This window comes from Pleurodeles waltl, chromosome 9, assembly GCF_031143425.1.
Source record: "Pleurodeles waltl isolate 20211129_DDA chromosome 9, aPleWal1.hap1.20221129, whole genome shotgun sequence".
NCBI lineage: Eukaryota > Metazoa > Chordata > Amphibia > Caudata > Salamandridae > Pleurodeles > Pleurodeles waltl.
In genome coordinates, this window is record NC_090448.1 from 318,601,974 (window position 1) to 318,628,170 (window position 26,197).

At 48.6% G+C, this 26,197-nt stretch overlaps 1 long non-coding RNA gene across 14 annotated transcripts in view; it reads left to right on the top strand.

Annotated features, from left to right (window-relative positions):
* The window catches only part of LOC138259234 (uncharacterized), a 189,708-nt gene that overhangs the window by 130,419 nt on the left and 33,092 nt on the right, over window positions 1–26,197 (top strand). For 2 of the 14 annotated variants that reach the window (XR_011198677.1, XR_011198681.1), the window contains exon 11: window positions 220–266. The exons of 11 other annotated variants lie outside the window; for them this stretch is intronic. This is a non-coding gene — a long non-coding RNA (uncharacterized lncRNA). Of the gene's footprint in view, window positions 1–219; window positions 273–26,197 lie in introns of all 14 variants that reach the window. One more of the 14 variants, XR_011198680.1, reaches the window with a different exon arrangement.

A 26,197-nucleotide genomic window follows, 5' to 3' on the forward strand; every position in this document is an offset into this window, starting at 1 on the left:
ACAAGGTGAATGTAGAGTGTAGATGTCAATCGTAACTTAATCGTTTCAGAGTTTAGTATGTCAAGGGCTAAAAATGGCTCAATATATCTGTGTTTTAGTTTCCGATTATCTGCTAGAGGTAGGTGTTATGTTGCCAACCAAACTCAGTCTTCACTTTACACTCAAGTTTTTGGGATTTGTTTTTATCAGCAAATTTCTTTGTTATTTTATCTCTTCTAGGTGAGCTTTAGCTTGACTCCATATCCTAAAAAGATTTTGGACAGAAGGTAAAGGTGAGGGCTTGGGCTACAAGAATGGATGAATGTCTTGGTGATAACCATTTGATCAATAGAAAGGTGAACATCCTAAGGACAAGTGTTTTCACTCGTTGTACACCAGTGGTTCCCAACCTTTTGACTTCTGTGGACCCTCACTTTATCACTTTATCAGTACTGGAACCTGGGGACCCCCACTGAATCCTTCTTGTAATCCAGGGGACCCACCCCAATAAAGCTGGGGACCTAATCTGTTAATAGTATTACATTTTCCAAACAGATGCGGACCTCCTAAGGAGGCTTTTAGGACCCCAAGGAGTCCCCGTACCACAGGTTGGGAACCACTGTTGTACACAATTCTGCCATCCAGACATTTACTGCATTCTTCTCACTTTTTGATCATAAACATCATAATACTAATATAAGGTTCAGGCATTTCGGTCACATCACCAGTCTCTGAATGATAACTTGTGGATAATCTAACATAAATTGTTAATTTCTTACATATTTGTTGGCAAACGTGAGAAGTGAATTGTGATCCTCTGTCTGTGATTATTACCATGGGAATGCCATGTAGTGTAACTATGGGGGTCATTCTGACCCTGGCGGCCGGTGACCGCCAGGGTCACCGACCACGGGAGCACCGCCAACAGGCTGGCGGTGCTCCCGAGGGCATTCTGACCGCGGCGGTTCAGCCGCGGCCAGAAAGGGTAAACCGGCGGTCTCCCGCCGGTTTACCACTGCCCTTGTGAATCCTCCATGGCTGCGGAGCGCGCTCCGCAGCCATGGGGATTCTGACACCCCCTACCGCCATCCTGTTCCTGGCGGGTCTCCCGTCAGGAACAGGATGGTGGTAGGGGGTGCCGCGGGGCCCCTGGGGGCCCCTGCAGTGCCCATGCCCATGGCATGGGCACTGCAGGGGCCCCCGTAAGAGGGCCCCGCAAAGTATTTCAGTGTCTGCCAAGCAGACACTGAAATACGCGACGGGTGCAACTGCACCCGTCGCACCCCTGCAACTACGCCGGCTCAATTCTGAGCCGGCGTCCTCGTTGCAGGGGCATTTCCTCTGGGCCGGCGGGCGCTCTTTTGGAGAGCGCCCGCCGGCCCAGAGGAAATGTCTGAATGGCCGCCGCGGTCTTTTGACCGCGGTGCGGTCATTCAGCGGCGGTACCTAAGGTCAAAATGACCCCCAATGTGTTTAGACAATATTAGGGCTATTTCTGCAGCAGAGGGGAGTTTCCTCAAGGCTATGAAGTGACCTATTTTTGGTGAGATGGTCTATGACTACTAACACTATAGTGTTTCTGATGGATACAACTACCTGTGGATTCCTCACCTTATGATTTCTTCTAATGCGCCAGCACTCGACGGAAACGTTTCTTCCCTGCTCTCCACATCGATGAGGACGTCACAATTGCACGGCTCCGCACGTGATTCCGCCTGACATCACCGTGCAATAAGAGGTCCTCACCGGCTTGTTGACGTCAGTTCACTTTTTGCTGAGCCTTCGATGCTAATGGTTTTCTCCAAGCTCTCGGGGAGCTACTGTTTCGAAAGTGTCCTTTTTGTCTCTGGTTACAATGTCTCCTCCTAGAAAGTCAGGGTTTAAACCTTATCAGGAGTGCAGGGGTCGAATGTCGTTCACAAACCCTCACGATGACTGCTTATGGTGCCTAAGTCCGGAGCATGATGTGGAGGAGTGTGTGTCCTGCCAAAAAGATGAGTTTGAAGGCGCTGAAGGAAAGAGAAGCCAAACTCTTTCTGGCTAAGGTGAATAAACGGCACAAAAGTCATCGGAGTTTGTCTTCACATAACTCTTCGAAGAAGCATAAGAAGCGGCACCGACACGACTCTCGCCGTTGTTCGGCTGGAGGTCGTTCACGATCTAAGTCCCCATCTAGACGGTGTCATGCAACGTTAGTCCTACGGTAAATCCACAGCCTTAAAGCCCTCAAGCTTCTCCGGCGCCATCGGTCTTCAAGGTGGTTGCACCCCAAGAGAGTCCTAGCTTTTCGCCTGGGGTGCAGGATTCTGATGCCCAGCCTGTGCAAGTTCTGCATGAAGATCAGCGGTATCCTGCCTTACGTGCTCTGGGAGCGGATCCGGCGGCATTTTTTAATTCCATGTTCAACATGTTTAATGCTATGGCCCCTGCTGGTGCACCGGCTGGTCCCAGGGGTCCCTTGACATTCTCATTGGGCTCTCCAGCTCCATATAAGCTGACGCCGTTCATGCTTTTTTATCCAGCGGAGGGTGCTGGTTCGGCGCCGATAACATTGCCTCATCCACAGGTAGCTAGTGTATCCACCAGAAAAAGTGTTACCAAAGGTAAGTAACTTGTTCTTCTGTTGCTAGGTGGTAGTTCCACTATGAAGTCAATGTAACTTGTGTGCCAAATGAAAGTGGTACTGGAATCAGATGAAGTAATCCTGTAGACTTTTAGTGATCTGATTTTTCTTGAGCATAAATGGCACATGTTGAAACATACCTTTCACATCTAGTGGCAGGCCCTGTCAACATAAGTGGTGAAAGATATTTGCTAGAGTTTTCTGCACTCACACATGCCCTTCAAGGTCAGAATCATGTGAACACTGTGGGCCTCATTATGACCCTGGCGGGCGGCGGAGGCCGCCCGCCAGGATCCCGCCCTCCAAATTACCGCGCCGCGGTCAAAAGACCGCGGCGGGTATTACGAGTTTTCCCCTGGGCTGGCGGGCGGTTCCAGTAAAACCGCCCGCCAGCCCAGGGGAAAACGACCTTCCCACGAGGATGCCGGCTCGTAATCGAGCCGGCGGAGTGGGAAGGTGCGACGGGTGCAGTGGCACCCGTTGCGTATTTCAGTGTCTGCAAGGCAGACACTGAAATACTTTTCGGGGCCCTCTTACGGGGGCCCCTGCCGTGCCCATGCCATTGGCATGGGCACGGCAGGGGCCCCCAGGGGCCCCGCGACCCCCCCTACCGCCATCCTGTTCATGGCGGCTTTCCCGCCATGAACTGGATGGCGGTAGGGGGGGTCAGAATCCTCATGGCTGCGGAGCGCGCTCCGCAGCCATGGAGGATTCCAATGAGCAGCGGAAAGTCAGCGGGAGACCGCTGACTTTCCGCTTCTGACCGCGGCTGAACCGCCGCGGTCAGAATGCTCATTGGAGCACCGCCAGCCTGTTGGCGGTGCTCCCGTGGTCGGTGGCCCTGGCGGCCACCGGCCGCCAGGGTCAGAATGACCCTCTGTATGACTTATAGTTGCAGACTTGAAGATGGTGAGTGAAGAACATCTCTGTGATGGAGTGGCCCTTCTCTTAGTGATCTGCTTTAACTTGGTTAAGAAGTAGTTTGATTTGTTTGTTACTGCCAAGCCTTCCGGTTTCTCAGTTTCGTGTTGTAAGATTAAAGGCGGTTCAACCTTATGGTTGTCTGTTATTCTCCAGGTACTAGAGCCCTGGTAAGGTATCTGTCTTCTTTGTGGTCCTGGACGGTAGGTTATTATAAAATCAAAATGAGAAAAAATTACGATCAGCATAGCTGGGGCAGTTTCAGGGCTCATGTGGATTTTAAAAACTCAAAGTTTTTATGATCTGAATAAATCTTGATTGTGTGCGTGGATCCCTTCAGATAGTGCCGCCAATCTTTGAAGGCTTGTTTTATAGTTAATACCTCTTTATCAGTTGTGCTATAATTTATCTCACATTGGGTACATTTTTAAGAGTTGAATGCCACCAGGTGCACCTGGCCAGTTTCAAGGTGTCTTAGGAAAAAAAAATCCTTGTTTGGCATAATGGGAACCATCAGCTTCCAACAGGAGTCACAGAAGTCACATCAGCATGAAGTAATGCCAGTGCCTGCAGAAATTGCTCCCTCAACCTATTAAAAGCCTTGTCTTATTCTTGCATCCATTTCAAAGAAGCCCTTTCCTCAAAACTCGAGTCACAGGCTGAAAAATGTCAAATAACTCATCTATAGAAGTTGGCAAACCCCAGGAAACACACCAGGACTTTTGTTGACGAAGGGACGGCCACTGGACTATAGCCTGCACTTTTTTTTGTCCATTTCAAAAACATCTGGATTGATGACATATCCTAGATATTCTGTCGCAGACACATGTTGCAAGCATTTTTCCAGTTTAACAAAGAGATGGTAATGACGTAGGCCTTTTAGAACTGCCTTGACATGATGAATATGTTCCTGAGTTGAATTGGAATAGATTAAGATGTTGTCTATGTAGAAAGTGCAGCGCATGTTGAGGAGCCTTTGAATAACGTCATCAATGAAGTACTGAAATGGTGCTGGAGCGTTGCAGAGTCAGAAGTGCAAGACTTGGTATTCGAAAAGTCCATATTTTGCCCTAGAATTTGTCTTCCCTTCATCGCCCTTTCGGACTCTGACAAGATGGTATGTGCCTCGGAGGTGCAGCTTGATAAAACTTTCAGCAAAATTACCGCTCCCTTAATTTGATCCAGTAGTACTGGTATCAAAAATAGCAGATATCGGTTCTTTATAGTTATTCAGTTTATTGCAAAATAGTCAATACAAGTTCACTACTGTCTCCCCTTTTTGGGCACAAAGAAAAAAAAGAGAAGAGGGAAAAGGAGCAGCTTAATTAACCTTGCAGCTAGGTTCTCTTCAAGGTAATTTTTAAATTGTTGTGTTTCTGGTTTACTCAGAATAAAAATCCTTTTACAAAGAATACCAGCTCCCGGCCTATGTGACAATCGTAGACACGATAAAGTGGGGGTTGGCCGGCCTTTTGTTAATCTAAAACGTCTTGAAATGATCTGTAACTATCAGGTAGTTTAGTAACACTACAAACTTGCATACCAGTAGTTTTGTAGGCCACAGATCTTGCTGCACCTTCCAACTGGTTAACTTCAGTTACTCAAGGAGACAATTCTTACTGCAGTAGTAAGAATTTGACTGCAGGGAGTGGGTACCCCAATGTTTGTGTGGGTCACAAAGTGTTAACCATGGCGTTCCCAGAATTACTTTAAATTGAAGATCATTAATGAAGTTAAACTTTATATGCTGTTCATTGTTATTATCAATCCTCATAACCATCACATAGGTGTTGGAGAGTGTTGTTTTTGACGTTAAGACCAAGCCGGCCTAGATGAGTTCTGGAGTCTCCTTTTGACGTGGTGACTCCAGATCTTTGGCATAATTTTGATCAATAAAGTTCCCTGTGGCTCTGGAGTCTAGAAGAGCAGATGTCATTATATGTCTTTTATCTAGCAAGTGTAGAAGAATATTTATGCTAGGATGGGTTACAGACACTGATGGTGCATTGGCTAATATTCCTGAGGTCTCACATGTTTTACTCTCCAGTTTGGGTCCTTCCCAAAATCCGAGCGCTTCAGTCTCCCAACTCGCCCCCTTTGTCATTTCCACTTGCCAAAACAGCCTGACCTTTCCCCCAAGAGTTTATTGGCTCTGATTTCTGCTTTATTTCCCTTGCTGTGACAGTCTTTAATGAAGTGCCCGCATCAGCCACAACAGTTTTAATTTCAGTATTTTATCTCATCCCTCAGAAGTAAATAGGCCCCGAATTCTGTTGACTTGAGTTGGCTCGACTCCAATTGTTTTTTATTAGTTTCTTCCACATTTGTCTTCCTTGAACGTACAACAATCACGTTACAGGCATATTTTGACTTGTCGCCTTGTCTCTTGTTTAATCTATGGTCCATCTGGACTGTCCGCTCTGAGCAGGATTCTGGAAGGTTTCCCACTTGTGCAAGAACGTCTTTTAGGTCTCCATTTAAGCTTTGGTAAAACAGAGAAACCCTTTCTTCCACCGGCAGCTCTGGTTGCATAACAAGTCAATTAAAGGTTGTTACATAAGTAAATCTCCCCCCCCCACCTTCCCCTCCATTTAGAGTTAGTAATTCTGTGTACAGAGAAAGAGCATGGGTTTTCTATCAAACACTTTTTGCATTTCTCTAAAGAAAGCATCTCATAGAGGCTTCTAGATGAAGATTTAAGACCTATGAATTTCCCCCAGGTGTCAGATTGGACCTGGAGATTTTTCTTGAGCACTAACCCTGTGCGCGATTAGTTGGCATTGATCGGCTCCATGTCCGGCAGCATCCAAACCGGACATCACGTCAGGGTACCTACATAGGCGCCACCCTAGCGCGCTGATGTCTGTTCTTTCCACGTCAGCTAGCGCTGTCTTTATTTTTTTCTTTTCTCTTTTTGTTGAAGAACTTTTCAAGTTTTGAGCACTTGGTGTGTTGACAGTGTAAAGCCCTGCGATTCCTGTCATTGGGTGATGTCTGTGATGGTTCTATACCTCGTGTTTTTGGGGCCAGGAGCATGACCACTACCCAAAGTTGAGGTCCGATTATCGGGCCATGCACTTGAAGGTTTTGGTGGCATCAGTCCCTGAAACTGATGGCAGCCCGACCCTCGACTTCATGCAAGTCGAGATCTCGGTTGTGAAGAAGGTCCCAGGATCAGCCGCAGAGTCCTCCATCGACATCATCTCACCCAAGTCCTCGGGGTGATCAGGTAAGTTGAGGCACAAGACAAAATCTAAGAAGTCGAAGGGTTCTTAGCCCTCTCCTTATCCATCAGCTGACAAAATGAGGGAGCGTGGATGTTCTAGGCCTTGCTTTGCGGAGCCTGTGCCTGGGTCGACTCCATGCCTCCCTAAGTTTCTGGAAGCTGAAGTGACCCCTGACTAACTCTTTTATGAGACCATGTGCCTTATTTTTGGGCAGTCTGACACCGCTGGAACACTTTCAGGCCCCACTGATTCGAAAGAGGCCCCTTTGGGTTCCGTGCCTGTGGCATCAGCCTCAGCACCCAGGGACACCCATGGATCCAGTCCTGGAACCAGTCTGATGTCAGTTGTACCACTTCGACCTTCCCCGACCCTGGTAGCGATGCTCCCGGTGCCGCCTGCATCCATGGGTGGCGCCGTCCCCATTCTTGTCCCCGACTCCGGCACGGAGCCTTGCTGCCTATGTCGAATTCTGAGCCCCTTTCTTATGGACTAGGTTACAGTGAAGAATGGGAGGTGTCCCTGGACCCTTTAGAATACCAGCTCCAGGAACTTAAGGACTGGCGTACAGGCTTGGATGAAGCCAGCAGACTGGATACTTCTCCAGATACTGGCATGCTTTCTCCCCCTACCATGGCTATGGAGGACAGAACTTTTTCTTCTAAAGTGATGTGAAGAGCAGTTGAGGACCTGGACCTTGAGTTGCCTTTGGTGGCCATCAGGACTGACCTCCTGACAGAGGTGCTTCAACTTAGAGCTTCGTCCTCACAACCTATGCTCCAGTTTGATGAGGCCCACAAGGATGTCCTATTGGGTACCTGTTCCAAACCCAGCACAGGGGCTCCTGTGAAGAGAACATTTGCCCAACACCATTGCCTTGCCTCAGGGGACTCAAGTTTTCTGACGCAATACCCCTACCCCTGAGAGCTTGGTTATCCAAGCCTTCACTTGCCCGGGGCACGTTCCCTTTTGCACTTCCTGGATAGGAAATCCAAATGGCTGGATACACTTGGGAAGAAGATTTTTTTTCTTCCACCATTCTAGGATTGCGGTCTGTAAACACCAAATGCCTTTTGGGCTATTAATATCACACGCTGTGGGATACCGTTGTGCAAGTGCCGCCAGAGGTCCTGGAGAGAAGCCCAAGTTGTACCAATTTGTTGCGGACTGGACACAACTGACTAGCCAGAGCAGTTTTGTGAACAGTGGACCTGAGGCACCATGCCTGGCTGAGGACGTCTGTCTTTTCAGATGATGCTTTGATGGACATGCGCTTTGATGGCACCTGTCTCTGCGGAGACAAGGCAAACTCAGCACTCAAGCGGTTCAAGGATTCTCGGCTATGACCAGTACCTTAGGCCTCACGGCAGCCCCTCGTCCCCTTCAGTCTGCCTTTCGCCCCTTTTGTGGCTACGGATGGGGCTTCCAACCATGTCCATCCTGGGTAGCCACTGTGCTGCATGTGGCTTAGGGCATGGGATCCACCAACCTCGTGGATCAGGGAGCCAGCGGTCTGGCCAGTCCCTCCCACCCTTCTGCAGCAGCCTCTAAACCTTCCTAGCCTGACTGTTCTCCACCTATGACCAGTTGGAGGCAGGATCTGCCATTACCTGCTCCACTGGCAATCCATCACATCAGACGGGTGGGTTTTGCAGATAGTCTGAAGGGGCTTCTCCCTTCCCTTTAAGACTACCCTTCATCCATGCTACCATCCTATGATTGGATGACGGAGGATCTCTTGAAACTTCACTATGAGGAAGTTACGACTGTTTTGGTCAAGGGAGCTATAGAGATGGTTCCCGTGCCAGAAGCAGGTTGTGGTTGGTGTTCCAGCTACTTTTTCTTACCCAAAAGGCCAAGGGCATCCTCCCTATCCTAGACCTTGGGTCCCTCAATCTCTTCCTCAAGAAGGAGAAGTTCAGGATGCTCACTCTGACTCAGGTTCTATCTGCCCTGGACCCAGGAGACTGGACGGCAGCGTTGGATTTGCAGGACACTTATTTTCATATCCCCTTCCTGTCTGCCCATAGACGTTACTTGTACTTCATGGTAGGCCACGAGCACTTTCAGTTCAGCGTGCTCCCCTTTGGCCTTACCATCTCCTCTAGGGTGTTCACAAAGGTGATGACGGTGATCCCAGCTCATCTGTGCAGATGAAGGGTTTCAGTCTTCCCCTATCTCGACGAAGGCAGGCTTGCCCCAGGCTGTCGTCTCCCACCTCCAGACTACAGCAGAACTCCTGCATTCGCTGGGGTTCACTATAAATGTGCCGAAGTCTCACCTGACTCCCTCTCAATGCTCCATTTCATCTGAGCTGTTCTGGACACAGTGCAGTTTTGGGCTTATCCTCCGGAGCGGTGAGTCTAGGATAGTCTGGCTATGATACTGATGTTTCAGCCTCTATCCTGGATTTCGGTGAGCATGACTCTGAGGCTGCTTGGCCTCATGGCCTCCTGCATCCTGCTGGTGACATATGCCAGATGGCATATTCGGGCTGTGCAGTGGGACCTGAAGTTCCACTGGACGCAGCATTAGGGGAATATCTCCGATAAGGTCCATATCTCAGAGGGAACTGCAAAAGATCTGCAGTGGTGGTTAACAGACTGTGATTGGGTCAGAGGCAGATCCATCTTCCTTCCCCAACCAGATCTGACAGTAGTGACATATGCGTGACATTCAGAGCGGAATGGGGGGAGGCATAATCGTGAGTTCTGCATTTGAGGAAGGAGGTGGTCCAGTCCAGCGCTCTGTCGCGGATTCCTCCGTTGCTGAGGCGTGTGCGTAGGGTGTGGTGGCAGACTGTGTCGAGTGCGGCTGAGAGGTCCAGGAGAATGAGGGCTGCGGCTTCGCCGGTGTCCAGTATGGTCCTGATATTGTCGGTGGCGGCGATGAGGGCGGTTTTGGTGCTGTGGTTGCTGCAGAATCTGGATTGGGATGGGTCCAGAATGTTAATCTCCTCGAGGAAACGGGTCAGTTATTTGTTGACAATTTTCTCTGTGACTTTTTGCCGGAAAGGGGAGCAAGGAGGTGGGCCAGAAGTTCTTGAGGTCCTTTGGGTCCGCCTTGGGTTTCTTGAGCAGGGCGTTGATCTCGGCGTGTTTCCAGCTCTCCGGGAAGGTGGCAGTCTCGAAGGAACTGTTGATGATCTTCCGGAGTTGGGGTGCGATGATGGAGCTTGCTTTGTTGAAGATGTGGTGAGGGAAGGGTTCAGATGGAGATCCGGAGTGGATGGTGTTCAATATTTCTATGTTGTCGTTGACGTGGGTCCAGGAGAGCAGGAGGCTGGTGTGTGGTGAGTCTGTAGTGTCAGTGGTTGACAGGGGGCTGAGTACTGAAGCTGTCATGGATGTGTGAGATCTTGCAGTAGAAGAAGGTGGCTAGGGTGTTGAAGAGGCCATACCAGAGCTTCAAGATTTTGGCTGGCTTTTACCATGTACTCTGCCCTTACAAGACATAATGGTCCCCTGACAGGCTGCCCAAACAAAAGTTCAACTGGAGAGAATTCTACTCCCTTTTGTGACACTTCCTTGTAGGCAAAAAGCAGACATGGAGGAAGACATCCCATCTCCCGCTGAGTTTTTCAGGGAGTCCTCCAATCATGCCTTTTAGGGTCTGGTTAAACCTTTCAACCAGCACATTTGTTTGTGGGTGGTATGGGGTGGTGAACTTACGTCACACTACAATCCTTCCATGTGTTTCAAGTATGGAGACATGAAGTTAGAACCTCTATCTGATACTACCTCCTTAGGCAACCCTACCCTGGTAAAAATACCCATGAGGGCTTTTGATACCGCAGGAGCACCTATGATCATAAGGGGTATAGCCTCAGTGTATCTACTGGCATGCTCCACTATCACCAGAATATATCTGTGCCCTGATGATGTTTGAGGGTCAAGGGAGGCACCAGTGTCACCCCATGCCCTGTTAAAAGGAACCCCAACCCCAGATAGTAGCATTAAGGGTGGGATTTAAGTGTCCACCTGCCTCGCCACTGGCTTCGCAGGTAGTGCAGGACTGACAAAAGTCTTTCACATTCTGGGACGTCCCAGCCAGTAAAAGTGGGTTACAAACCTACTCCAAGTTTGATTTTGGCATACAAGCCTAGCTAGGGGAATGAGCTAGAGTGAGGAGAAACTCTCTGAACTGCTGAGGCACTACCACCCTCCTGGTTGTACCAGCCTTGAGGTCTCCGGCCTCAGTAAACAGGAGCCCATCCTTCCAATAAACCCTGTAGTTACCACTGACACTACCCTTTTCTTCCTGGAAAGCTTGCTGCCTCAGGCCTTCAAGAGTGGGACAGGTTCTCTGTCGCTAGCACAGATTCTCCCTAGTGGGTCCCCCTGGTCCCCAGAGCTCTGGTTAGTAAGGCCCAAGCTCTGCAGGCTCCATTCCCTCTGGGAATGGCAAGTCCTCTTCCTGGGAAGAGGGGTTCTGACTTGTGATCTGTTGGGAAGCTGGTTCCCCACTCTTCCTGTCCTTTCTCTTGGGAGACTGGTTCACTATTTAAGGATCCAACTCTCCTTTTTCAAACTGAAGTTTACTCTATGCTGTAGTCTTGACACGGCCCTTTCTGGGATCACAAGCATTGCTGCATGGGTCTTCAGTTCGACTTCAGCCCAGTGGGGAATGCTGCAGGTCATTTTCAAGCAGGCAGTCTACTGGGATGGATGAGGAAACAACCACTTCTTTCTTCCCTACTACTCCTCCTCCTCCCCCCAATCAATGGTTAATATAGCCATGGGATAGAACTTTGTCTCATTGTCAGCATTGGTGACAGGATAAGACTTCCCTACCAGGAACTGATTTGAGTGGACCAAGTGCTGAGTTACCATGATAACACTAGCTCCTGTGTCCCTCAGGGCTACAACCTTCTTCCCATTAATCAAAGGGTGCTGCTTGTATTTTTACATATTATTTGGCCAGGCACCACAGGATAATTCTACCCCTCCCTCAGTGACTAATGTTGCCTCTGACGGATCACCGACATGGTCAGGCCACAGCTCTGATCCCTTCTGGAGGTTAGCAACTGCATTTACTGCAGGTTGCCTAGTTTTATAGCTATGGTCTCCAGTTTCTTGTCCTCTATTCTTGCAGTCATAGCACCAAGCTTTGTTGGGATCAAAGTTCTTTCCTTTGTACCGACCCTTAGACTATGAGGAGTCTCTGGGCCTACCCTCCTGTGCAGATTTTTGGGAGCCTTGATAAGACTATTTTTGTTTTGGCTCTCATCTTTCCCTTGGGGTGTGGGGTGGGATTGGGTGGCCTTCTTGGCCTGTTTACTTTGGTGTCACCCACCAGTGGTAGTTTTGGTTCTCTTCAAGGGGATCCTCATCAATAGTCATAAACACTGAATATTCCCGCCCACGTGCGGGGACCCCGGAGCATATACAAACACACAAGCATATATATGAAAATATTTGAAAATTAATACTTTAGAGAATTTTAATCCCAATTTAATATATACATGTGTAAACAGAAATGCAGTCTGTGTTGCGAAAAACAGGCTAAAAATGCTTTATTTTTGAAGTTTTCTTTTTTTTTTTTTTTAACATAACTTAAAACCTTCAATTAAAGGTAAAAAAAACTTTCTGGAGTTCAAGTAGAAGGCATAGAAAGTATAAGTAATCCACAATAAAAGAGAAAAAAACTACATTGAAAATAAAGGAGCATTATTAGCCAATAGGCTGCATGCAGGTTAACATAGCAGAACCAAAAAACTGGCACCGTGCCTTTAAGACCCTGAGCACCTCCAGTATCCCAAAAATGCCTCAGTGGTGAGAGTGAGTTGACAGTTGGTTCACAGTTAGGTCAGTTCTTTTTTCCGGCTCCTTCTGTGAGGATCCTGGAGCATTGAGCTCTCATTTTTCTGGTTATTTGGCCAGACAAATAGTCTAAAGACGTTTACTCTGCTTTACTCAACAGCTTCCGTGATTGCCTGAGGAAAGTAAAAAAAAAAATCTCAAAAAATGCCTTCACTTTTTGAGAACTGTCCCTCTTGTGGGAAGAAGGCCCAGTCAGATCCACACTTTTGGTGCATAGTGTGTTTGCCTCAGAGTCACTGCCCTGACACCTGCAAGCATTTTAAGAATCTGTCCAAAAGAACTCTAAAGGACAGAGAAAAGTTTTGTTTGCATGGACTACATGAAAGAGAGAAGACATCACCCTCCTCTCTTACTAAGAAGATTTCTAGAGACTCTAATGAAAAACGGCATGCCAGATCGACGTCAGCCGGTAGGAAATTTCCTGTCTGTTCATCGTCGACGTCATCCCTTCCGTAGTCCATCACCATATGTCAAAGAGTACACCGCCGTCGACGGCGAATCAGTCGACATGGCGTCGAGGACCCAACTCCCTCATCGGGCTAGATCTCCGTCGAAGGTCACACACCGATCAACTTCGAGTAGGCACAGGAGTGCCCATACGCCGTCGAAGACGAGTCACCATCCTCTTACGTCAAGACATCCAACGTCGAAGTCGACCTCAAGAACAAGGTCGAGGTCGCCACATCGTTCGCCGTCTAGACGTTCATCACCTTTGGCCCATCGCTCGACGTCAGGACAGTCAACGTCGAAGCATGCTCCTACAATGGGCTACCAGTCGCCGTCAAGACCTGAGAAGTCGGGGAAGTCTTTTGACATCGGGTACTCTTATATCTCCGTCGAAGACGGTGCAGCGTCAATCGACGTCGAGACAACCATCACCAGTGACACCTGCATCACAAAGGGCGACGACTGCTGAGACTGCTGTACCTCATCAAGGTCCGGTGGTCACTATACAGAGTGGGTCATCTGGGGCATCAAGAGCATCATCTCAAAGACACCTTTCGCCTATAAACCTGTCTCCGAGATGGTTGGAAAGCTTTAACAAAACCCGGCTTCCCCAGACTCACAGTATTCACGCCTATATTTGCCATCGGCATCGTTGCCACGAACGCCATCGCCAGCGACGCCCGCCGAATGGACAAGGCCGACATCGGATCAGCTCACTCCTAGACATCGATGCAGCCCATCAAGATCACTCACTAGGAGTTGGTTGCGATCCAAATGATGATCGAGATCTAGATCCTCTTGATCCCGTCAACAGCGACACAGGTCTCCTTCGTGGTCGACAGCATTGGAGTCTTCAATTAGACACTATTCTCCAACCCTGACTAATACTCCTCCGGCAAGAGTGTCGCCAGTGGGAGATATAACAACCTTCAATGAAGGGTTGGTTAGAGGGGCCAGAAGCTTAATATAGACATTCCAGAGCCAATAACTTCATTGTCGGTAATTTTTGAGACCCTACATCATAGTACGTCTTCTAGGCAGTGGTTACCACTGGTGCCTGGGCTTCTACAACCGGCTATGGAGACGTTTTTGACTCCTGCAAGCATGCGTTTAGCTCCGGCTAGGAAGAAATACAAGGCCCTAAACCAGGATCCTTTATTTCTCAGGGTTGATCCACCACCAGTCTATTTTAGCCGCTGCCCGTAAAACCCATTCGGTGGCCTCATCATCAACGGTCCCTTCAGATAAGGAGAACAAACATCTGGATTCGTTGGGCAGAAAAATGTGTGGCACCTCAGCAGCTTTCATGAAGGTCTCTAGTGCCTCTGCACTGTTGGGGAGATACGACCGTTCTTTATGGGACTCTCTGAACAGGTTTGTAGAGAAATTGCCTAGGGAAGATAGGCAAGATTTCCAAGAGATCCTTCAGGAGGGGAGTTTGGTGTCCAACCAGGTTATCAGTGCTGCTGCAGATGGCTCATGGCTACGCACATTGCATTTGTGCAAGGAGGTCCTCTTGGCTACGCCTTACAGGGTTGAAAAAGGAAGCCCAACACCGCATCTTGAACCTGCCATTTCATGGGAACTCCTTATTTGGGTCACATACTGATGATGAGATGGCTAAGATGAGATGGCCAAGATGAAATTAGAAGTGGACACGATGAAAGCAGTGGGACTAGATAGGCGCAAAGACTATAGACAAAGGTACAGACCGTATGCTAGACACCCTTATCATCAGAGGGTTCAAACCCCTCATTGGTCCCAAAGTCCCCAGCAGAGGCAACGGTGACCATTTTTTCAGTCCTACAAGACGACACAAGAACGTGGAACAAGGAGACCACCTCAGTCTAACCCCAAAACATCGGGCAAACAATGAGGATTCGAGTCCCCTAATCCTGTCCACCACTCCAGTGGGCGGAAGTATTGCAAATTACGTACACGAGTGGCACGCAATAACAAACGACAAATGGGTGCTGAATATTGTTGAAAATGGACACTCTCTTTGTTTCAAGACTCCACCCCCTCTGGTGCTCCCAACGAGAGCAAAGTGTACTCACCAGCCATTTCTACGAAAGGAGGTTCTCTTCCTGTTGCAAAAAGGAGCAGTAGAAAAGGTTCCATCTTCTCAAAGAGGAAAACGAGTGTACTCCCGATATTTCCTAGTGAAAAAGAAAGGCCAAGAAGGGGTTTTCAGACCTATTTTAGATCTGTGACATCTGAACAAATACATTTGAAAAGAAAAGTTCAGAATGCTGGCCCTTCATCAGATTGTTCCTCAGCTTTATCGAGGGGACTGGATGTTCTCCATAGATCTGCAGGATGCATACTTTCTCATCCCGGTGGTAGCAAAGCACCGAAAATGTCTTCGCTTCGTAGTGGCATCGCAACACTACCAATTCAAGGTGCTGCCCTACGGGCTAAAATCAGCCCCTCGAACATTCTCCAAATGTGTAGCAACAATAGCGGCGCACTTGAGGAAAAAGAATATCTTCATTTATCCATAACTAGATGATTGGTTGCTAAAAGCCATCACTGCAGAGCAAACCTTGAATCATTTCAACATAGTCCTGAACACCTTCAGTTCTCTGGGTCTGCAGGTCAATTTTCAAAAGAACCAACCTCACTCCAACTCAGACACTGCATTACCTAGGGGCAATGCTGGACACCAATGTAGAAATAGTGTATCCTTCGGAGGAGAGACTATCATCAATAGCACAGAAGTGTCACACACTTCTTCACACTCTGAGGCCTACGGTCAGACAAATAGCATCACTACTGGGTCCATGGCCTCCTGCATTTTTATTGTCCCGAACGCCAGATTGCACATGAGACCTCTTCAAGAGAATCTGGAAGATCAGTGGATTCAAATCACAGCCAAATGGGAAGACAGAATAACCTTGTCAACTGTGGCAAAGACATCATTATATTGGTGGACTCGCTGTCAACATCTGTTGGTTGGCGTTCCTTTTCACCAGAGCACTCTTCCGAGACCCTTGAAACAGATGCATCACTACAAGGTTGGGGAGCTCACATGGGGCCTTTCCAAGCACAGGGCCTGTGGTCATAAAAGGAAAAGAGTTACCACATCAGTCTGCTGGAACTGAGAACGATCCACCTGGCTCTCAAGTCTTTTTCTCCATCCCTCAAAGGAAAGTCCATTTTAGTCCAAACAGACAACATCTCGATGTATTATCTGAACAAACGGGGGACAAGATCTCGTCCTCTGTCTCGAGAGTCACAAACCATCTGGCACTGGTTGATAGCAAGGAGAATGTCAGTCACAGCGGTCCACCTTCCGGGGAAACAAAACTCAAAAGCAGATTTCCTTAATCGAAGTTTGTAAGACTCCCACGACTGGGTACTTCACGACGAAGTCGTAGCAGACATTTTCCATCTGTGGGGTCATCCTCAATGAGACCTGTTTGCAGACGACATCAACAAAAAATGCCCAGACTTCGCATCCAGGTTCTACCGACCAGGGACGAAGGTGGAGTGCACTGTTGATAGACTGGTCAGGGACACTTCTTTACGCTTTTCCACCGATTTCCCGTGATACCTGCAGTGATCAACAAGTTTTACAGGTCCTAAACCAGGATGATACTCATAGCTCCGGAATGGCATCGGCAATACTGGTACACAGCTCTTCTCCAGTTGTCAGAACACCCTCACAAGAGGCTGCCGTGCAGACCTGATCTTCTCCATAGATTAGGGGGGAAGATTCTGCATCCCAACCTTCCCTTGCTGAGCTTGACAGCTTGGTTTCTGAATTCCTGCAGTATGGACATCTAGGACTCTCGCAGGAATGCAGGAATATTTTAAAGGAGTCCAAATGACCATCGACGCGACACTCATATGCATTCAAGTGGAAGAGATTTTACATGTGGTGCAGGCAGCACGATTTCAATCCTATTCTGGTGCAGGAGGAGGTTATCTTGCCTTACCCCCTACATCTTGCGAAGTCAGGGCTGCAGTTTTCATCCATTAAGGTACATTTATCTGCCATTACAGCTTATCGTAAGTCGCCCTCGCAAAATTCATTCTTTACAATCCCAGTGGTTAACGATTTTTTAGAGGGCTTGCAAAATGGTTTTTCCACCAATTCGTGCACCTTCACCTCCATGGTAATTGAATGTGGTCTTGTCTAGACTTATGGCTGCTCCTTTTGAGCCCATCCACAAAGCTTCTTTACAACATCTTACGTGGATGACAGCTTTTCTGGTAGCCATTACGTCAACTAGAAGGGTCAGTGAGATTCAGGCTCTATGTTCAAAGGAACCCTACACAGTTTTCCACGATAACAGAGGCGGCAAGCCGGAGGAGATAATGAGAAAAACAAGGAGGAGTCACTGGCCAGTCAGGACAGCTCCTAAGGTGTCCCCCAGAACCAAGCAAGATGTTTTTTGAAATTTGAGCTTTTTTTCAAAAATTTTAAAGGTCCTGCTAGGGCCTTGTGTTAGTCCCTGTTAGCATTTCTTTTAGAGTTTAAATGTTTTGTAAAAGTCTGAATTAAGTTCTAGAGATAGTTTTAGATTCTTAAAAAGTATTCCAACTTTTAGAAACATAGGGGGTCATTTTGACCCCGACGGTCCGAGACCGCCAGGGCTAAAATGACGGAAGCACCGGCAACAGGCTGGCTGTGCTTCCTGCCCTATTACGACCGCGGCGGAAGCGCTGCGGTCACACCGTCGGGGCCGGCGGTTTCCCGCCGTTTTAGCCCCGGCGGTGATAATCCTCCAGGGCAGCGCTGCAAGCAGCGCTGCCCTGGGGATTATGACACCCCTACCGCCAGGAAGAGGCTGGCGGTAAGGGGTGTCCTGTGGTCGCACGGCCGCAACACCGCCGGCTCCATTAGGAGCCGGTTCCTATGTTGCGGCCTCATCCCCGCCGGCCCAGCGGGAATGTCATAATGGGGGCCGCGTGAGTGCGGCCGCGGTTACCGCCTGGCGGGCGGCGGGAGCTGCCCGCCAAGGTCGTAATGACCCCCATAATGTCTGCTGCAGAAGAGATAGTGATGGAACTCAACCTCACCCCTTACCTGCATCTTAGGATGTCAGAGTTAAGGTCTCTCTGCAAAATAAAAAAGATAAAGACTGGTTCAAACCCTACCAAAGTACAGCTCCAGGAGCTTTTGGCAGAGTTTGATAAAAACAACCCCTCTGATGATATCTTCAAAGAGGGGGAAGCTAGTGATGAGGAGGGAAATTTCCCACCCCACCTCCTAGTTAGGGAGCCCAGGGTTTCTTCAACCCTGACTCCACAAGTGATAGTCAGAGATGCTGCTTCTCTCACAGGAGAGTCCAGTAACTCTTGAAGCATTGAGGGCAGCCTCAATGAAGATGACCTCCTGTTAGCCAGGATGGCCAAAAGATTGGCTTTGGAGAGACAGCTCCTAGCCATAGAAAGGGAAAGACAAGAGATGGGCTTAGGTCCCATCAATGGTGGCAGCAACATAAATAGGGTCAGAGAGTCTCCTGACATGTTGAAAATCCCTAAAGGGATTGTAACTAAATATGATGATGGTGATGACATCACCAAATGGTTCACAGATTTTGAGAGGGCTTGTGCAACCAGAAAAGTAAACAGATCTCACTGGGGTGCTCTCCTTTGGGAAATGTTCACTGGAAAGTGTAGGGATAGACTCCTCACACTCTCTGGAAAAGATGCAGAATCCTATGACCTCATGAAGGCTACCCTGATTGAGGGCTTTGGATTCTCAGCTGAGGAGCACAGGATTAGGTTCAGGGGGGCTCAAAAATCCTCGAGCCAGACCTGTGTTGATTTTTTTGACTTCTCAGTCAAAACACTGGATGGTTGGATTCATGGCAGTGGTGTAAATGATTATGATGGGCTGTACAATTTATTTGTGAAAGAACACCTGTTAAGTAATTGTTTCAATGATAAACGGCATCAGCATCTGGTAGACCTAGGACCAATTTCTCCCCAAGAATTGGGAAAGAAGGCGGACCATTGGGTCAAGACTAGGGTGACCAAGACTTCCACAGGGGGTGACCAAAAGAAAGGGGTCACAAAGACTCCCCAGGGGAAGAGTGTTGAGACATCCAAGGGAAAAGTAAAGAGTCTTCTACAGGGCCCCAAAAACCTGCTCAGGAGGGAGGGTCCAAAGCCTCTTCACAATCCAATTTTGGGTACAAGGGTAAAAACTTTGATCCCAAAAAGGCCTGGTGTCTTAGCTGTAATCAGCAGGGACACCAAACTGGAGACAAGGCCTGTCTCAAGAAAGGTTCCACTTCAAACTGTACTCCAGCTAACACTGGAATAGCCAGTCTCCAGGTGGGATCAACAGTGTGTCCAGAGCAAATCAGGGTTCACACTGAAGCTACATTAGTCTCTGAGGGTGGGGTGGACTTAGCCACACTGGCTGCCTGGCCCCCTAATATGCAAAAATACAGGCAGCAACTCTTAATTAATGTGACAAGTGTAGAAGGCCTGAGGGATACAGGTGCCAGTGTCACCATGGTGACAGAGAAACTGGTTTTCCCTGGTCAATACCTGGCTGGACAAACTTATCCAGTCACCAATGCTGACAATCATACTAAAGTACATCCCATGGCTATGGTAACTTTAGAGTGGGGAGGGATCACCTGAAACAGGTGGTGGTCTCCTCAAATATCCCTGTAGACTGTTTGCTTGGAAATGACCTGGAGTCCTCAGCATGGGCTGAGGTAGAACTCAAAACCCATGCAGCCATGCTGGGTATCCCTGAACTGGTGTGTGTCAAGACAAGGGCACAGTGCAAGGCTCAGGGTGCAAAAAAGTGGTGTTGGAGCCTGGAAAAAGGGCCCAACCCTCCAAGAGAAAAGGAAAGAAGACTGGGGAACCAGCTTCAACACAACAACCTTATCAGGTTGAACTCTAAGGCCCAGGGGGGCCCACAGGGGAGCAGTTGTGTAAGGGGCAAGAAACCTGTCCCCCTCTTGAAGGCCTTAGGCAGCAAGCTGCTGAAGAGACCAAAGGAAAAATCATTGGAAGACATAGAGTCTATTGGGAAGATGGACTCCTCTACACTGAGGCAAGAGATCCCAAACCTGGTGCCACTAGGAGAGTGGTAGTGCCTCAGGAGTTTAGGTAGTTCATTCTAACCTTAGCTCATGATATTCCACTTGCTGGGCATTTGGGACAAACCAAGACTTGGGAAAGGTTAGTTAACCATTTCTATTGGCCCAACGTGTCCCAGAAGGTGAAGGAGTTTTGTGTCTCCTGCACCACCTGTCAAGCCAGTGATAAGACAGGCGGACACCCAAAGGCCCCCCTCATTCCACTTCCAGTGGTGGGGGTCCCCTTTGAAAGAGTGGGTGTGGACATAGCGGGTCCACTTGAACCTCCCACAGCCTCAGGGAACCAATATATCCTAGTGGTAGTGGATCATGCCACTAGGTACCCTGAAGCAATTCCCCTTAGGTCCACTACTGCTCCTGCAGTAGCTAAAACACTCATTGTATCTTTACCAGAGTTGGATTTCCTAAGGAGGTGGTGTCTGACAGGGGTACCAACTTCATGGTATCTTTACCAGAGTGGGATTTCCTAAGGAGGTGGTGTCTGACAGGGGTACCAACTTCATGTCCGCATACCTGAAGCATATGTGGAATGAGTGTGGGGTGACTTACAAATTCACCACACCATACCATCCACAAACCAATGGTCTTGTAGAATGATTTAACAAGACATTGAAAGGCATGATCATGGGGCTCCCTGAAAAGCTCAAAAGGAGATAGGATGTCCTCTTGCCATGTCTGCTTTTCGCCTACAGAGAGGTGCCTCAGAAGGGAGTAGGGTTTTCCCCCTTTGAACTTCTGTTTGGCCATCATGTAAGGGGACCACTAGCTCTTATAAAAGAAGGCTGGGAGAGACCTCTTCATGAGCCTAAACAAGATATAGTGGACTATGTACTAGGCCTACGTTCCAGGATGGCAGAGTACATGGAAAAGGCAAGTAAAAACCTTGAGGCCAGCCAACAACTCCAGAAGATGTGGTATGACCAAAAGGCTGCTATGGTTGAGTTTCAGCCAGGGCAGAAAGTCTGGGTTCTGGAGCCTGTGGCTCCAAGGGCACTTCAGGACAGATGGAGTGGCCCTTACCCAGTGCTAGAAAGAAAGAGTCAGGTCACCTACCTGGTAGACCTAGGCACTAACAGGACCCCCAAAAGAGTGATCCATGTGAACCGCCTCAAACTCTTTCATGACAGGGCAGATGTGAATCTGTTGATGGTAACAGATGAGGACCAGGAAGCTGAGAGTGAACCTCTCCCTGATCTCCTCTCCACAGACCCTAAAGATGGCTCAGTAGATGGAGTGATCTATTCAGACACCCTCTCTGGCCAACAGCAATCTGACTGTAGGAAGGTCTTACAACAGTTTGCTGAGCTCTTTTCCCTAACCCCTGGTCAGACACACCTGTGTACCCATGATGTGGACACAGGAGACAGCATGCCTGTCAAAAACAAACTTTTCAGACAGTCTGACCAAGTTAAGGAAAGCATCAAAGTGGAAGTCCACAAGATGCTGAAATTGGGAGTCATTGAGCACTCTGGCAGCCCCTGTGCTAGCCCAGTGGTCTTAGTCCCCAAACCTCACACCAAAGATTGAAAGAGAGAGATGAGGTTTTGTGTGGACTACAGAGGTCTTAATTCTGTCACCAAGACAGATGCCCATCCCATTCCAAGAGCAGATTAATTAATTGACAAACTAGGTGCTGCCAGATACTTAAGTTGACTTCACAGCAGGGTACTGGCAAATCAAAATGGTACCAGGAGCAAAAGAAAAGACATCATTCTCCACCCATGATGGGCACTATCAGTTTACTGTTATGCCCTTTGGTTTAAAGAATGCCCCTGCCACCTTCCAAAGGTTGGTGAATCAAGTCCTTGCTGGCTTGGAGTCCTTTAGTGCAGCTTATCTTGACGATATTGCTGTCTTTAGCTCCAGCTGGCAGGATCACCTGGTCCACCTGAAGAAGGTTTTGAAGGCCCTGCAAGCAGCAGGCCTCTCTGTCAAGGCATCCAAATGTCAGATAGGGCAGGGAACTGTGGTTTACTTGGGACACCTTGTAGGTGGAGGCCAAGTTCAGCTACTCCAGCCCAAGATCTAGACTATTCTGGACGGGGCAGCTCCAAAAACCCAGACTCCGGTCAGGGCATTCCTTGGCTTGACTGGGTACTACAGGAGGTTTGTGAAGGAATATGGATCAATAGTGACACTCCTCACAGAACTTACCTTCAAGAAAATGACCAAGAAGGTAAACTGGACTGTAGAATGCCAACAGGCCTTTGACACCCTGAAACAAGCTATGTGCACAGCACCAGTTCTAAAAGCTCCAGATGACTCCAAGCAGTTCATTGTGCAGACTGATGCCTCTGAACATGAGATAGGGGCAGTTTTGTCCCAAACAAATGATGATGGCCTTGACCAGCCTGTTGCTTTCATTAGCAGGAGGTTACTTCCCAGGGAGCAGCGTTGGAGTGCCATTGAGAGGGAGGCCTTTGCTGTGGTTTGTTCCCTGAAGAAGCTGATACCATACCTCTTTGGTACTCACTTTGTAGTTCAAACTGACCACAGACCTCTCAGATGGCTAATGCAAATGAAAGGTGAAAATCCAAAACTGTTGAGGTGGTCCATCTCCCTACAGGGAATGGACTTTATAGTGGAACACAGACCTGGGACTGCCCATGCCAATGCAGATGGCCTTTCCAGGTTCCTCCACTTAGAAAATGAAGACTCCCTTAGGAAAGGTTAGTCTCATCCTCTTTCGTTTGGGGGGGGGGTGTTGTGTAAGGAAATGCCTCCTTGGCATGGTTACCCGCTGACTTTTTGCCTTTGTTGATGCCAAGTTGTGATTTGAAAGTGTGCTGAGGCCTGCTAACCAGGCCCCAGCACCAGTGTTCTTTCCCTAACCTGTACCTTTGTTTCCACAAATGGCACACCCTGGCATCCAGGTAAGCCCCTTGTAACTGGTACCCCTGGTACCAAGGGCCATGATGCCAGGGAAGGTATCTAAGGGCTGCAGCATGTCTTATGCCACCCTGGGGACCCCTCACTCAGCACAGACACACTGCTTGCCAGCTTGTGTGTGCTGGTGGGGAGAAAATGACTAAGTCGACATGGCACTCCCCTCAGGGTGCCATGCCAACCTCACACTGCCTATGGCATAGATAAGTCACCCCTCTAGCAGGCCTTACAGCCATAAGGCAGGGTGCACTATACCATAGGTGAGGGCATAGTGCTCATGCATAGAGGGCTAAGCAAAACCTTAGACATTGTAAGTGCAGAGTAGCCATAAGAGTATATGGTCTGGGAGTCTGTCAAACACGAACTCCACAGCACCATAATGGCTACACTGAAAACTGGGAAGTTTGGTATCAAACTTCTCAGCACAATAAATGCACACTGATGCCAGTGTACATTTTATTGTGAAATACACCCCAGAGGGCATCTTAGAGATGCCCCCTGAAAATATACCCGACTTCCAGTGTGGGCTGACTAGTTTTGCCAGCCTGCCACACACCAGACATGTTGCTGGCCACATGGGGAGAGTGCCTTTGTCACTCTGTGACTAGTAACAAAGTCTGTACTGGGTGGAGGTGCTTCTCACCTCCCCCTGCAGGAACTGTAACACCTGGCGGTGAGCCTCAAAGGCTCACCCCCCTTGTTACAGCGCCCCAGGGCACTCCAGCTAGTGGAGATGCCTGCCCCCTCCGGCCACGGCCCCACTTTTGGCAGCAAGGCCGGAGGAGATAATGAGAAAAACAAGGAGGAGTCACTGGCCAGTCAGGACAGCCCCTAAGGTGTCCTGAGCTGAGGTGACTCTGACTTAGAAATCCTCCATCTTGCAGATGGAGGATTCCCCCAATAGGATTAGGGATGTGCCCCTCTCCCCTCAGGGAGGAGGCACAAAGAGGGTGTAGCCACCCTCAGGGCTAGTAGCCATTGGCTACTAAACCCCCAGACCTAAACACACCCCTACATTGAGTATTTAGGGGCCACCAGAACCAAGCAAGATAGATTCCTGCAACCTGAAGACGAAGAAGGACTGCTGACCCTGCAGAGAAGACGGAGACACCAACTGCTTTGGCCCCAGCCCTACCGGCCTGTCTCCCCACTTCAAGAAAAACTGCAACAGCGACGCGTTCCCCAGGGTCCAGCGACCTCTGAAGTCTCAGAGGACTACCCTGCATCTAAAAGGACCAAGAACTCCCGAGGACAGCGGCTCTGCTCCAAAGAAGAAACAACTTTGCAACAAAGAAACAACTTTTAAAGGACTGCACGTTTCCCGCCGGAAGCGTGAGACTTTCCACTCTGCACACGACGCCCCCGGCTCGACCTGCGGAGAAACAACACTACAGGGAGGACTCCCCGGCGACTGCGACCCTGTGAGTAGCCAGAGTTGACCCCCCTGAGCCGCCCCAGCGACGCCTGCAAAGGGAATCCAGAGGCTCCCCCTGACCGCGACTGCCTGCTTCTAAGAACCCGACCCCTGGTAAAGACACTGCACCCGCAGCCCCCAGGGCCTAAAGAATCCGACCTCCAGTGCAGAAACGACCCCCAGGTGGCCCTTTCCCTTGCCCAGGTGGTGGCTACCCTGAGGAGCCCCCCCCTTGCCTGCCTGCTTCGTTAAAGAGACCCCCGGGTCTCCCATTGAACTCCATTGCAAACCCGACGCCTGTTTGCAGTCTGCAGCCGTCCGCCTCCGTGCCGCTGAGGGTGTACTTTTTATGCTGACTTGTGTCCTCCCCAGTGCCCTACAAAACCCCCCTGGTCTGCCCTCCGAAGTCGCAGGTACCTACCTGCTGGCAGACTGGAACCAGGGCACCCCCTTCTCCATTGAAGCCTATGTGTTTTGGGCAACACTTTGACCTCTGCACCTGACCGGCCCTGAGCTGCTGGTGTAACTTTGGGGTTGCCCTGAATCCCCAACGGTGGGCTACCTTGGACCCAACTTTGAACCCTGTAGGTGGTTTACTTACCTGCAAAACTAACAAATACTTACCTCCCCCAGGAACTTTTGAAAATTGCACTGTCTAGTTTTAAAATAGCCTATTGACATTTTTTGCTAAAACTGTGCATGCTATTTTGTTGATTCAAAGTTTCTATGATACCTAAGTGAAGTACCTTTCATTTGAAGATATTGACTGTAAATCTTGAACCTGTTGTTCTTAAAATAAACTAAGAAAATATTTTTTTCTATACAAAAACCTATTGGCCTGGAATTGTCTTTGTGTGTGTGTTCCTCATTTATTGCCTGTGTGTGTACAACAAATGATCAACACTACCCTCTGATAAGCCTACTGCTCGACCACACTACCACAAAATAGAGCATTAGAATTATCTCTTTTTGCCACTATCTTACCTCTAAGGGGAACCCTTGGACTCTGTGCATGCTGTTTCTTACTTTGAAATAGTACATACAGAGCCAACTTCCTACAGTGCCCATCTCCAAAATTTGCAATGCTGCCACATGGAGATCCGTACATACTTTTACCAGGCATTATTGTCTAGATTCAGATGCCAAACAGACACTTAAGTGGGTCAGGCTTCTTTAAGAAATGTATTTACATAAGACAGATTATTTTCCTGCGCTTCTGTCACTACGTCCGCAGGAGTATGGGATGGGCTTGCTAATCTATTCAGTGTTTATGACTATTGATAAGGATTCCCTGGAAGAGAAGGATAAGTTACTTACCTGTAAATCCTAGTTCTCTTCCAGCGGAATCCTCATCAAAGTCATAAACAATCCACACTCCTCCCCGGATGTGATTTTTAGAAGTGCAGCACTACTCATTTGTCTCTTCTGTGTCTCCTTGCCACCGGAAAAAGTACTGACCTAACTGTGAACCAACTGTCGCCTCACTCTCACCCCTGAGGCATGGTGGGATACTGGAGGTGCTCAGGGTCTTAAAGGCACGGTGCCAATTTTTTGGTTCTGCTGTGCTTACCTGCATGCAGCCTATTGGCTAATAATGCTCCTTTATTTTCAATGTCGTTTTTATTTTTTTCTCTTTTATTATGGATTACTTATACTTTCTATGCCTTCTACTTGAACTACAGAACGTTTTTAACCTATAATTAAAGGTTTTAAGTTGTGTTAAAAAAATAAATCCCAAAATTAAGCATTTTTAGCCTGTTTTTCACAACATAGACTGCACATGTTTACACATGTGTATATTATAT